We start from the raw sequence: 12868 nt of genomic DNA, 5'->3' as shown, positions 1-12868 counted from the left end.
ACAACTAATGTCTGATTCAAGTGTTATGAAAACAAGGCTCTGCTCTTTAACCAATGCTTGTTTAATTCAATGTGGCCTGCAGTTGCAATCTTGTGCAGGGCCTAGGAGTTTAAGCCCTGGAGGTGGACTGCCTGGATTTAAGTCTCAGTTATGCCAGTTACAAATTCTATGACCTTGAGGAAGTTATTTAACCTTTTTCAGCCTCTGTTTTCTTACCTGGAGAATGAATTGATATGAGCATTAAATGTGGTGATATAGTAAATGTGATAACGTATGTAAAACTCCACCTGCCTGTCATGCACTAAGTTATTAACTATGTTAATGCCTGTTAGATGAGCAGGATGCCATCCCACAGGCCCAGCAAACAGGAGGACAGATGTCCTCTCGTATACTGATTACAGGATCCATGCACCAGGGGAGCGCTTGCAATGCGGCTTTTCCTGGTATGTAATTGGCACTGAGAGCGCTTTTCTATATTAGTTAGACTAAACTCCAAATTGCTGTTTTTAGCTAACATCTCCTTAAACTTCAAATGATCAATATCAAACAACTCATCCAGAACGTCAGTTTCTATAGGGCACTAACGCTTCCGAGTGATTCCGTGAGATGTTTGTTAATTAAAATCAGAAAATCTTCATATCAAGGCTTTTCTATGACTAGAGCAATTGGAAATAATTGTTAAAAATTGTTTTTAAAATGTCCTGGTTAAAATGATTTCTGCTGTAACCTATAGCAGTGGTTCTCAAAATGCGGTTCCTGGAGCAGACTCGCCTAGGAACCAGTTAGAAATGCAAATTCTTAGGTCCCACCCCAGACTTATTAAAACATGGCAATCTGTGGTTTCATAAGCTCTCAGAGGTGACACTGATCCATAGCACTGATGGCATATGGATCCATGTTTCCCACTGCACACCCTCGCTCCATTCCTGAGAGATCCCATTCATGAAGCAGACCATCTTTCCCAATGAGTCTGGATGAAATCTCAGAACCCTTTTCAACACAGTGCCAAAAGTTGCTACAAATCAATCAAAGTTTGCATGTCTGGTCAGGGTGTGGTGCTCTGAGATCTCAATGAAACATTCATTCAGCTACTTGACTTTCTCCTGGAGGAAAATTATGGCCCTACCTATGGAAATATGTTCGGAGACCCCCTCAAGACAATAAGAAAGCAAGATGGATTTCTGAACTTTTATAACCAAATAACATCCCTAACATATGCACACCCAGTCACTATAGCATATAAAAATTTCCTCAGTTAGCAACATAGGCACAATGTCTGCAGTGCAGGCTCTTGCCAGAGAGCTCAATCTCGATGTAATTGCCATTCAAACCCTGTCAAACCTTGCTAAACATCCGATTGTGGAGTATGAAAGACATACGCTCTCTACCTATTTATCTGCTTCTAGTTATTCGAATATGCTACCTTTTATAAAAAGCTAGATCACAAAAAATTGAACTTTGTTCCCCTTGGGCTGTTCCTCTCACCAAATAAAACTATCTTTTGAGAAAAAGACTTTGAGATGGCTTTCAGTAGTACGTATAAGCAATAAGCCAACTAAAGAAAAAAATAGAAAATCAAAAGTTGGCAGAATTACAGGGATACACGTATACCAGGACTCTCGGGGAATGTGGTTATTGTGGTTAAGCATTCTTCTTAACTCTAAGCTATAGAGATATGATGGATTAAATAAAATTATCAGGGTAATGAAATGTATTTCCATTCCTCTGATGAGACTTTTTTTCTGAATGTAGATACCAAGAGTCATACATGCTGTTGCCATATTTGCTTTCCTGTTATTCTATAAGCCTTATGAATTTCTCCTTCTACTTACTTTATCTGAAACCTCAGTCATCAATATTCAATGTATATTGGCCATAGAGCTCGAGATCAACCCATATTTAGACTTGTCCTATTTTATCACTGTCTGTTTGTTGTGGTGGTTCATTATTTGACATATGGAACTTTCAAAAGTTTCTTTTTAAAAACTGAAACTTCATTTATCTTTGACCATATTGCCTAATACGTTGGAATTGACTTGGTACAAATCTTCATTGAATTAGGTTACTTCCTTAATAGCATTTCTGACAGATGGCCATTGCTGTTAGTAACAGCAGTTGACATCCTGGGAATTTAAATATTCAAACCAATTCAACAAGACTTTATTTAGTAATCTATCACGTGTCATAAATGGTGTGGCTTGAGCTTCAAGGCATGCTGGGAGGCATGCTGCAAAAAGAACTTGAACGAAAGCCAGCCAGGACCACAACCCCATCCAGGCCAAAGTCCAAAACCAAGAAGTCTGATCTGGTAGAATGGGACACGATGCAGGGCTTCTGAGCAACAAACAGCACTCGTTCTTAGCGGTCAAGTCTGAGTTCAAGAACAGAGATAACTATTCCGATTGCTGGAAGTTATGACTGGCCTCATGACAAAGAAAGAGATTGGCAGAAACTAGGTGAATTCATGGCTTCTGTTCACGGCTGGGCTTCAGTTCTACTGGGAATCTGGAATGGATACTAGCTGGTTGAGGCTATGGAGGAAGGCTATAATGGGATGTATATGTTGCCCAAAGACTAATTTCCTCCTCAAGCAAATTAGACATGGGGTATATGGGCTACAGATTACTTCCATGATCCACTGTGGCATACACCATTATCCTCCAGCATCCAGGAGTTCTTTACTTTTCCTTGTTCTGGGCAGCAGTGTGTCCTACCCCAGGCAATGGGTTATGAAAGGACTAAAGTATACTCATGAAGTCCCGTTCCCTGACTTCTTAGCCTCCCTTGCAGCAGGCAGTGCCACATGACCCAGCTGTAACCAGGGAGACAGAGGGGAACTTGAGTGGAGATACTTTGGGGAAAGCTTTTGTTTTTCTGTTAAAAGAAACAGGACTGGCACAGCCTTTCACCCTTTCTTGATAACTTTCCTACAAACTTGTAACCAGCAAGAAAAGGCCAAGTAAATCACAGAGATGCCTGCTCTGCCATCGTTGAACCACTAAACTAATGTCAGCAGCCATGTATGTCCTGACTGCTGCTATGTAAGAATTATAAACCCATTTGTTTAAGCCATCAATAGATACTCTGTTATTCACAATGGAAAGCATTCCTAATACCCTCACTTCCTGTGGAGATGGAAATCCTGACCTCCATCACCTTCAGAGACCATGTGGCAGAAGATGGGAATGGACATGACACTCTGTGCTAGGGGCTGAAGGCATGGAAATGTGGGTGGTAGAGATCCTGGCCTAAGGACCTTGTAATTTCATTTGAGAGAGCAAACTTAGGGTAGTGTCTTTCAGTAGCACATATATTGCATATATTGCATATATGTACTACTGAAAGCCATCTCAAAGTCTTTTTCTCAAAAGATAGTTTTATTTGGTGAGAGGAACAGCCCAAGGGGGACGAAGTTCAATTTTTTGTGATCTAGCTTTTTATAAAAGGTAGCGTATTCGAACACCCCACACGAGTTGTTTGCTGTAGCTCAGAAGACCATATTTTAAGATAAACCTTATTTGAGATAAGCCTAGGACAGTAAAGATACGGGAAAACTGTCATGGAAGAAATGGTTGAAGAAAGAGAATTCTAGCAATGAGAATGTGGTACAGAGAAGGCATTCCTACATTAGGAATTCCTTCATTACATACTTTATCCTCACTATTCTAAGTGGCAGTTTAGTGGGACAGAGTTGTAGCTGGTCCCAATCTGTGTTCTAAACCCTGTGAGCTATCTGATCTTGACAAACCCATTAAACTTCACTACCTCTCAATTTCTTCATTCTCTCTCTCTCTTTTTTTTTTTTTTTTTTTTTTGAGGTGGAGTTTCACTTTGTCAGGCTTGTATGCAGCGGTGTGATCTCGACTCACTGCAACCTTTGCTTCTCAGGTTCAAGCGATTCTCCCACCTTAGCCTCACAAGAAGCTGGGACTATAGGCGTGTGCCACCACACCAAACACATTTTTGTATTTTTAGTAGAGATGGGGTTTCATCATGTTGACCAGGCTGGTCTCGAACTCCTGACCTCAAGTGATCCTCCCAACTCAGCTTCCCAAAGTGGGATTACAGGAGTGAGTCACCATACCTGGCCAGTTTATTCTTAAAATGGGGACAATAGTAGTATTTGCCATATATATATATACACACACACACACACATATAGATATATAATCCATGTAATGCGTTTAACTCGATGCCTGGAACACACTAAATAATCAATAAATGCTATTTATATTATTTCGAGAAGTAGCTAAGTACATGGACTCTGGGATCTGAATACCTGAGTTTAAATCTTGCATTCACTACTTACTGCCTATATAATCTTGATTAAGTCTCAGTTTTCTCATCTGTAAAGTGGGAGTAATGATAGCACTAACAGGATAATTGTGAGAATTAATTCATATAGTGCATGTAAAGCACTTGGCATGGTTAAATACCCAGTAAATGTTGGCTATTTAATTAGCTACACTGTGACCAATATAAAAGATATATAGGACCTTTTGCAAGGTCCTATACATTTGTTTATATAATGCTTGTTTGCAAAATGCTTATTATGTTAATTTCTAAGAATTAATGAGAGGCAGGGTTCAGTGGCTCACACCTGTAATTCCAAAACTTTGGGAGGCTGAGATGGGAGGATTGCTTGAGCCCAGGAGTTTGAGACCAGCCTGGACAACATTGTGAGACCCCATAACTAAAAAAAAAAAAAAAAAAAAAAAAAATCATGGTGGCACATGCCTATAGTCCCAGCTACTCAGAAGGTTGAGGTGGGAGGGTCACTTGAGCCCAGGAGGTAAAGGTTGCAGTGAGCTGTGATTGTGCTACTGCACTCCAGCCTGAGCAACAAAGCAAGACCCTGTCTCAAAAACAGTAATGAGAATTAAATGATGACGTATAAGCATGAGGAAGTCAGGGAGGGGAATAATCACTGTGAATGGAAAGGTTAGGGATAGTACCATGGAGGAAGCTGGATTTAAGGCAGGCCTTATGTGACAGGTAGTGGGGATACTTGAAGAAATGGAGAGAGGATATGGGATTATTATATTTCTCTTCAAATTTTAGGAGGCTGCTTTACACATGTCATTCATTCTTCCTTCTTCTAGCCTCATCTTCCTGGAGTGAAGTGAATATTTTAATAACGTGATTTAGGAAAACACAACATGTGAAATAGTGTAGCCCTAATTTCATAATTGCTCATCCAAACAAATCTAACGATATTTTAAAGATCATTTGTACACTGTGCAGTTGAGACCATGTCTATCACAAAAAAATATAAATAAAAATGAAAAGTAAAAGAGTACAGGGACTGGTATCAAGAACTACTAGGCATATGATCCTATATATAAATTATATTTAGCAATGATGACGACAGAGATATATGTAGCCTACAGGTACTGGGTTTTTTTCTGTGAAATATGGATTCTGCTTTTGGAAATACATCAATCAGGAGTTCTCTGAAACAGGCTGGGTAAAGTGGCTGACGCCTGTAATCCCAGCACTTTGGGAGGCCGATGCAGGTGGATCACCTGAGGTCAGGAGTTTGAGACCAGCCTGGTCAACATGGTGAAACCCTGTCTCTACTAAAAATACAAAAATTAGCTGGGTTTGATGGTGTGTGCCTGTAGTCCCAGCTATTAGGGAGGCTGAAGTAGGAGAATTGCTTGAACCCAGGAGGCGGAGGTTGCAGTGAGCTGAGATCACACCATTGCATTCCAGCCTATACAACAGAGCGAGACTCCTTCTTAAAAAACAAAACAAAACAAAACAAAAAAAGGGAGTTCTCTGAAATAAACAAAGACATTTCTATTTCTAGAATGAAGAATACCGGCTTCAAAGACTTCGGTAGAGAGGACTCAAGACTTTTCCTAACTTAGCCATCCCTATGCTGCTAACCGTATCTCCTAACATTCTTCAAACACCCACGGACTATGGCACCGGGCCAGTCTCCTTGAGTTCTCCCGAATGCATCCTGCTCTCTTACTGGGCTTGTTACCAGCCAGTGCCTGCCATAGAGTAGGTGCTCCAGAACCACTGGCCAGAACCACATCCATTTCTTACATGTGCTGTTTTGCCAGCCTGGAATTCTTTTCTTTGACATCTCTGTTTAGCTAAAGCTTGTGCATGCTACATGAGGCCTTTTCCTACCACGTGAGTCCTCACTTATCTTTCCCTTCTCTAAACCACAGCAGTTGTCATTTGCATCACTGATGGTAACAACTATGTGGCTTCCAACTATGAGGCTCCTGCAGCCATTTCTCTGGTCCCAACCACCTCTCAAGTTTTCCTTTCCCTTTTCTAGTATGATCTAGGTTTTCTAGGCAGAGACAGCAACATGAGCAAAGCCCAGAGACCCAAAAGAACATGAAATTCAGGGAACAGTTTGTAGGTCAGTGATCTTCATGGCCATGCCCCTAAGAAAACATGCCTAAAAAGCAGAACCAAAACCAGTTTCTCCATAACCAAAATCTCTTTATGATATTTTTGCTTCAAGAACACAGTAGTCTATTACAGTATGACCATATTCTCTGGAACACTTGCTGGAAATCTGAAACCTTAAACAATTGTGACGTATCAGTCTATTAAGCTAAGTGGCTTTCTACCTAACACCTCTGCTTCAGGGCTAAGCAATATCCTAGCTAGAAGCCTGCTGAACTAGAAACATGAATTTTCCTTTTCTCCCAAGAAGATGACACATGAATGCTGTGCCCTTCCTTCATGATCCTAACACTCTGTTACAAGGGTGAGCTTTCTCTGATTTGTGATTTACAAGTTTGCCAGGGGTAATAACTGGCCTAGTCACTTGCCTTATATATGAGAACTGAAGCCATTTGGAATTTATCCCTCTAACACTAAGCTCTGGCTACAGTTTCTTCTTAACATGCACAAGAGCTATTCCTCAAAGACGTTATCTTTGCCATTTATTTTGCCCTCTAACACTTCAAGCTTCAATGCCACATCACGATTTATTTGCATGCCAGGTGTTGTTAGATAAACAGACATTTGAATTACAAGCAACTGGAGACTATTAGACAGTAAATTTTCTCTCTTTTTCATTTAAATTCTCTGTTTCTAAAATTTATTCTAGGTTTTGCTGACATGTTGTGTTGGAGAATTACTGAAAGCTTGTAAATAGGAACTACACAACATACTGGCTTTGCCTCTAGGCTACAGGAGTGTGTTAACTTTCCTCTGTATTCCCAGAGTCTTATACTGAGCCTGGTCCTTATTACATCTTCTATTAAATGTTTAGTGAATAACCTCTGTGATGGATTAAAGATGGCTATATATTCTTTACTACATAGGCAGGTGATGTAATTGGATCAACAAAATATGGCAGAAGTGATGTTGTGGCAATTTCTGGGACCTGGAAACTTCTACCTTCTGTCCTTCAGAACACTTTCTCTGGAAGCCCTGCCACATAAGTCTGAATACCCTGAGACTGTTTTGCTGGAGAAGCCAGATAACAGTCCCAGCAGAGTTCAGCCTTCTATACATCTGTCAAGGTGCAGAGGGGTGAGTGGAGCCTGCAGACTGTTAGCAGAATACCACTTGGAACAGAAGGATCACCTGGCTGGGCCCTGTCAGAATTCCCTGACCCACAAAATCTGTGATGTAATAAAATTATTGGTTTTTTAGCCACTTAAGTTTTAGATTACTTTGTTATATAACCATAAATAACCAGAACAAAATCCTGACGGGGGCTCCATGTATACTATTCAGCACCCGAGAGATCAACTGGTGTGTTCATAGCTACTGTTCACCTGACTAGAGCAGGACGGTACACATGTGAGGACAGTTGGGCTGATTTACCACAGCTAGTGGTGGCCAGTAAGTGCCGTTTCTCATTTTGTGAGTTCTTGGGCAGCATAGACCAGGGAACCTGATCAACCTCAGGACACACAGATTTCAAATAGGATTCTACCTAGCACTTTAGACCCAGGAGGACTGAGCCTTCATAATTCTTTCTGCTGATTATTGGAAGAGTTAATCACTCGATAGAACTAACATTTCTAATAGAAGAGATTAGATGGAAATTAGATATAAGACCAAAAGACTCTTCATGGTGATGATGGAGTGAGAACCACTAGATTAAATGAACATAAAGACAGAGGGTAGATGCATTTCCTTTCTCACCCAAAAGGTAGCTTCTGAGAAATAATAGTTGCAAAAACATCTAGAAATACAGACGGGATGAAGAATGAGAGAAATCTGAGCACGCAGGGGAGGAGGGTAAGTGAAAATTCATTCTGTGTGTACTTGAAATTTCTGATTCAAGGGACCAGAACACATGTTATTAGCATTTTCAATTTTTCTGAATATCAAAGAGAACAAAAACTAAAGAGAATAACTCAGAAATAAAATGATGACAAGATAATTGTTTAATATGAAAATCCTTGGGTGGAGTACTAAGAGACTTCCATTTCAGTCCCAACACCTGGCAATTGATTGGACTTATTCTTAACTCAGTTTTCTTGTTGTAAAATGACACCATTCCGCTTTCTTCATGAAAATTATGTGGGTTGGATTGCAGGATAGAAGATAAAAAGTGGCTTAGAAGGAAAAAGAAAGAATATGCAACTAGTAAATAGTACCAGTTCTTGAGAAGTTTGGAATAGAAACATTTTACTCTTCAAACACATAATCTCTTTTTTTAGATTAAAGTAAACAAATCACTCTTTTACTATTACACAGATGCTGATTATTAAGTTTATATAAAAATTAACTATAATTAGATAATGAAAGACAAGTAAATGAATCAGCAAGACATATAAACAGCAACATTGTCTAAGAAGAATTCACCATCTAGACTGATTCTGTTGCATCTTGAGCTGGGCGTAATCCTGTGAAAACACACAGGATGTGAGATGAAGGCCAAATCAGCTGGTAATCAAGTGGCACCTCTGGAGGCTGAGAGTACAAAGTAGTCCCTGGAAGAGGCACTGGCAAATTGGTGGACTTGGTGGCAAAGGCTGATAGCAGCTCTCTTGGGCCATCGGGGGGACTTCATAGTCTGGTAGTTAGCTGTTGTCACCCAGCAAACACATACCCCAAAAGAGAAGCCATTTCTCTTGTCTAATTAATAGGTAGTGCCAATGGAGATACCAGTGTTTCTCAAGCTGTCCTCTGCAGACCCTCTGCAGCACAGCCCTAGTAAAGTTCAATCCTGGGACCTACCCCAGACCAACGAAATCAGAACCTCTGCACCAGGGGTGAGAAATCTATATTTTAGGTATAATAGGTACTCTGGGTGCTTTCACTGAAAATCTCATAGTTTAAGGACTGCTGCACTCTCTTGCACAATGTGACTGTCCGCAAATATGCCATGTTCACAACATCCTCAATTCCTTTGCTTCTTCTCCCTCCAGGAACACTCCTCCCTTCTCTACTTTCTTCACCCCATGGGCTAAGATCCACTGGCTTCCTGGGGCTGTCCCCAACTTCTTGATCTTCCTTTCATGAACCCTAATTATGGTCCTTAATCCTGTCTTATTCTACTTTGTAACCTCTTTCATAGGTATAGTAAATCCACCTTCATTCCATTAATTCCTGTCTAGGGCAGAAAGATCCTGCTTTAAATGGTTTCCTTCTCTGACAAGACCTGTCTCCTAGCCACTTTTTTATTTTTAAATAAATGCTTTTGCTTCCTGTCTTTCAATACAATAGAAGGAATGGGTCTTAGAGCTCCATAAGAGCAGAAAGTCCTGAGGAGCAGATGTCTTCCAGAGAAAACGGGAGAAGTTCTCACTCCACTTCCACCACTGCACTGTTGAACTTCACTGATTGGACCTCAAGAGGTACAAGCTTTTTTCTATCACTATTGATGGTTTTGGTTTTTCCCTACATTAACCCCCTCAGCATCAAAATAAATTTAAACTGAAGACAATGTTTGTGCCTTTTCCCCAACTATACTATAATCTTAAGGGCTGAAATCTAGTCTTAATGCTTCTTACGTAATTCCTCCACCCTAGACATTTATTATTGTCTGCCCGCCCTCTTCCCTGGGAACTGCCACCCCCTCAGTCTTGTCATGATTCCTCCTTGACATTTTATGCAATGTGCCTCCAGGCTCCTGGTCACAGCTGATTGGTCTAGAGGTGGGCACCTGATTTAAAGCTGTGTCAGTCAGTTCCTTTTCTCCCCAGGTATTTTGAAAACTGGGGAGATGTTTGAATTCAGATTGAGCTCAGGAGATGTTTTCCCTATGTGGACCAGAAAAATGGAGGAAACTATTCTTTAGAAAGAGAGAAGAATGCTGTAGATAGCAGCAGATGGAGAGAGAGAAGCACATGAGTGATGGAGGAGTTTAGATGGGACTGTATTTCTACCACTGGGTATCTTTTGGAACTCACAGTTTTCAGAGTAAAGCCCCCATTTTATGTTAAGCTAGTTCTGGAGACTTCAGGGAAGGCTCAGAGGGCAAGGGAAAAGGGAGTTGTGGATGGCCTCTAGTCAGTCAGTCCACAGGATTTAATGAAACACGTATGATCTCACGTAATCCTCAAAATAATCACGTGTTTTTATGAAGCAATCATTATTATTCCCACTTGAAAAATAAGAAACTTAGGCTTAGAGGAGTTAAGTAACTTTTCCTAAAACCACTCTGTTACTAAGCTGGAGGTGGGCATGGGACTTGAGGCCCGCTCCATCTGACTCCACCATGCTGAACTGTCTTCAAGTGAAGGTCAACGGGTGTGATGCTGAGGGCTCTATTCATTCATATATATATGTATGTATGTATATTTTTGAGACAGAATCTCGCTCTGTCACCCAGGCTGGAGTGAAGTGGAACAATCTTGGTCATTGCAACCTCCAACCCCTATGTTCAAGCAATTCTCTTGCCTCAGTGTCCCGAGTAGCTGGGATTACAGGTGTGCGCCACCACCCTTGGCTAATTTTTGTGTTTTTAGTGGAGACGGGGTTTCACCATGTTGCCTAGGCTGGTCTTGAACTCCTGGGCTCAAGATACCCACCTGCCTCGGCCTCCCAAAGTGCTGGGATTACAGGTGTGAGCCACCGTGCCTAACCTGTTCATTCTTGCTCCCATACTCTCACGCCAAGCTAGGGGAATTTGAAAAAATTCTACAGGCCAATTCCGAGTCCTGGTGTTGATCCCAACTCCATATGCTTGGCAGAGACTGTGATTTATGCTGCCCTCTGTAGGAAGTATGCAATGAGTAAAGGAACTGCCCAGCAGCTCAGAGACCTAGAAGCTGGCTGTTCTAAGAGGTTCTAAGAGGAAGCAGCTGGGAGCAGCAGTCCTGAAAGTTTCACTGCCAACAAGAACAGTTGGTATTGGGTGGCCATGCCAGAAGCAATGATCAAGATTCACTCTAGCAGTGCCAGTCACAGCCAGCACCAGATAACAGCAGGTGTCTGTGAGAATTGCTCAGAAGTCTTTATCCCTCTCCATCCTACCAGTGAGTTATGGTCACCCTTGATATTTCACATGGGGTTGTATAATGGGGTGTGGTAGGGACAGGAGAGGGGAGAAGAAGGTAGAGATCATCCCAAGAAGAGTAAAACAAACGGGAAGGGAGAGAGGTTCAGCAACTCTGAGCAAAAGTCTAGACCTCAGATTCTTGACCAAGAGCAAACAGACCCCTGAAAGATTCTTGACCAGAAGCAAACTGACTATTGAAAGAGGACAACACATCAATATACAAACTTTTAGTCTGGAGGGATGGCCTCTTAGCCCTCTCCTTTTGTATTTAAAGAAAGAGAAGTCCAATTAGCTGGGTGGGTGGTGCACACCTGTAATCCCAGCTACTTGCGAGGTTGAGGCTGGAGAATCACTTGAAACCGTGAGGCAGAGGCTGCAGTAAGCCGAGATTGCGCCACTGCACTCCAGCCTGGGCAACAGAGTGAGACCCAGTCTCAAAAAAAAAAAAAAAAAAAGAAAAAGAAAAAGAAAAAGAAAAAAAGAAAGACAAGTGAGAAGTTCAGAAAATTAAATAATTTATCTGATTCAGCTAGCTAAAGACAGAGTCTGAATTAGAGTACAGAATTGATTTCAAGCCGGGCTTGAGGTCTAGTAGATTTTCCTCTACAACACTCGTTCTATTTTCTTTGTGTAGCTATAGGATAAGTAAAACATTACATGGAGTGGCCTTGGCCATTTCTCATACCTGAGTAGATATACTCATCACTTTTCCCGACGTGAAAAGAACAAATAAAATTCCTTTAAAAGGCTTTTAAAAGCTTCATCTCCGGAAAGCTATTTGTAAAAATTTTGGATGAGTGCTGAGCTGCCGAAGGTCCTAAATATCTCTGAACTATCAGCATATTCATTCTTGTCCTCTTTTCCCTTAAATAAAGGTTGTGATGGCTTTAATATTCCAGTCGTTCTCCTTGGCATGCCCACAAACAAAAACCCTCTTTACACATGTTTCTTGTACTCAAGAACATGCAAAGCGTGATTTCTCCTGCGGAATCTCACTGCGCGCTCCTTGGATGCCACAAGGCAGCTGCAGCTCACGCGCCCCTGCAGCTCCTGGGTTCGTGTGAATGTCGCCTCCACTCTGGCTGGCAATGGAACAAGCCAGATGGTCTTGGGAGGCCTCAGCCCACCGCTTCCAAGTCATGAGCAAGCCTCTTTTCATTTCTAGGGATTTTAAAAAGACAAGAGAGTAGAGAGAAAACTTTTAAAATTCACCTTCCTTCCTTGACACCTTCTCTACTGTGAAATCTGATGAAAGGAATAAAGGGGAAAGGGCTGTTTGGAAGGAAATTTCCAGCTCCTAAGAGAATATTGAAGTTATTTTAAATGGTTCAAAGAGCCCCTAAAAGGAAATATTAATGGTAGGATGAATAAAAAATCTTGAAATGGTTCAGAGGCGAGATATATATATATATATATATATATGGTTGC

This window comes from Papio anubis, chromosome 7 (assembly GCF_008728515.1).
Source record: "Papio anubis isolate 15944 chromosome 7, Panubis1.0, whole genome shotgun sequence".
NCBI classification, from domain to species: Eukaryota; Metazoa; Chordata; class Mammalia; order Primates; family Cercopithecidae; genus Papio; species Papio anubis.
Note: the sequence above shows the minus strand (reverse complement) of the source record.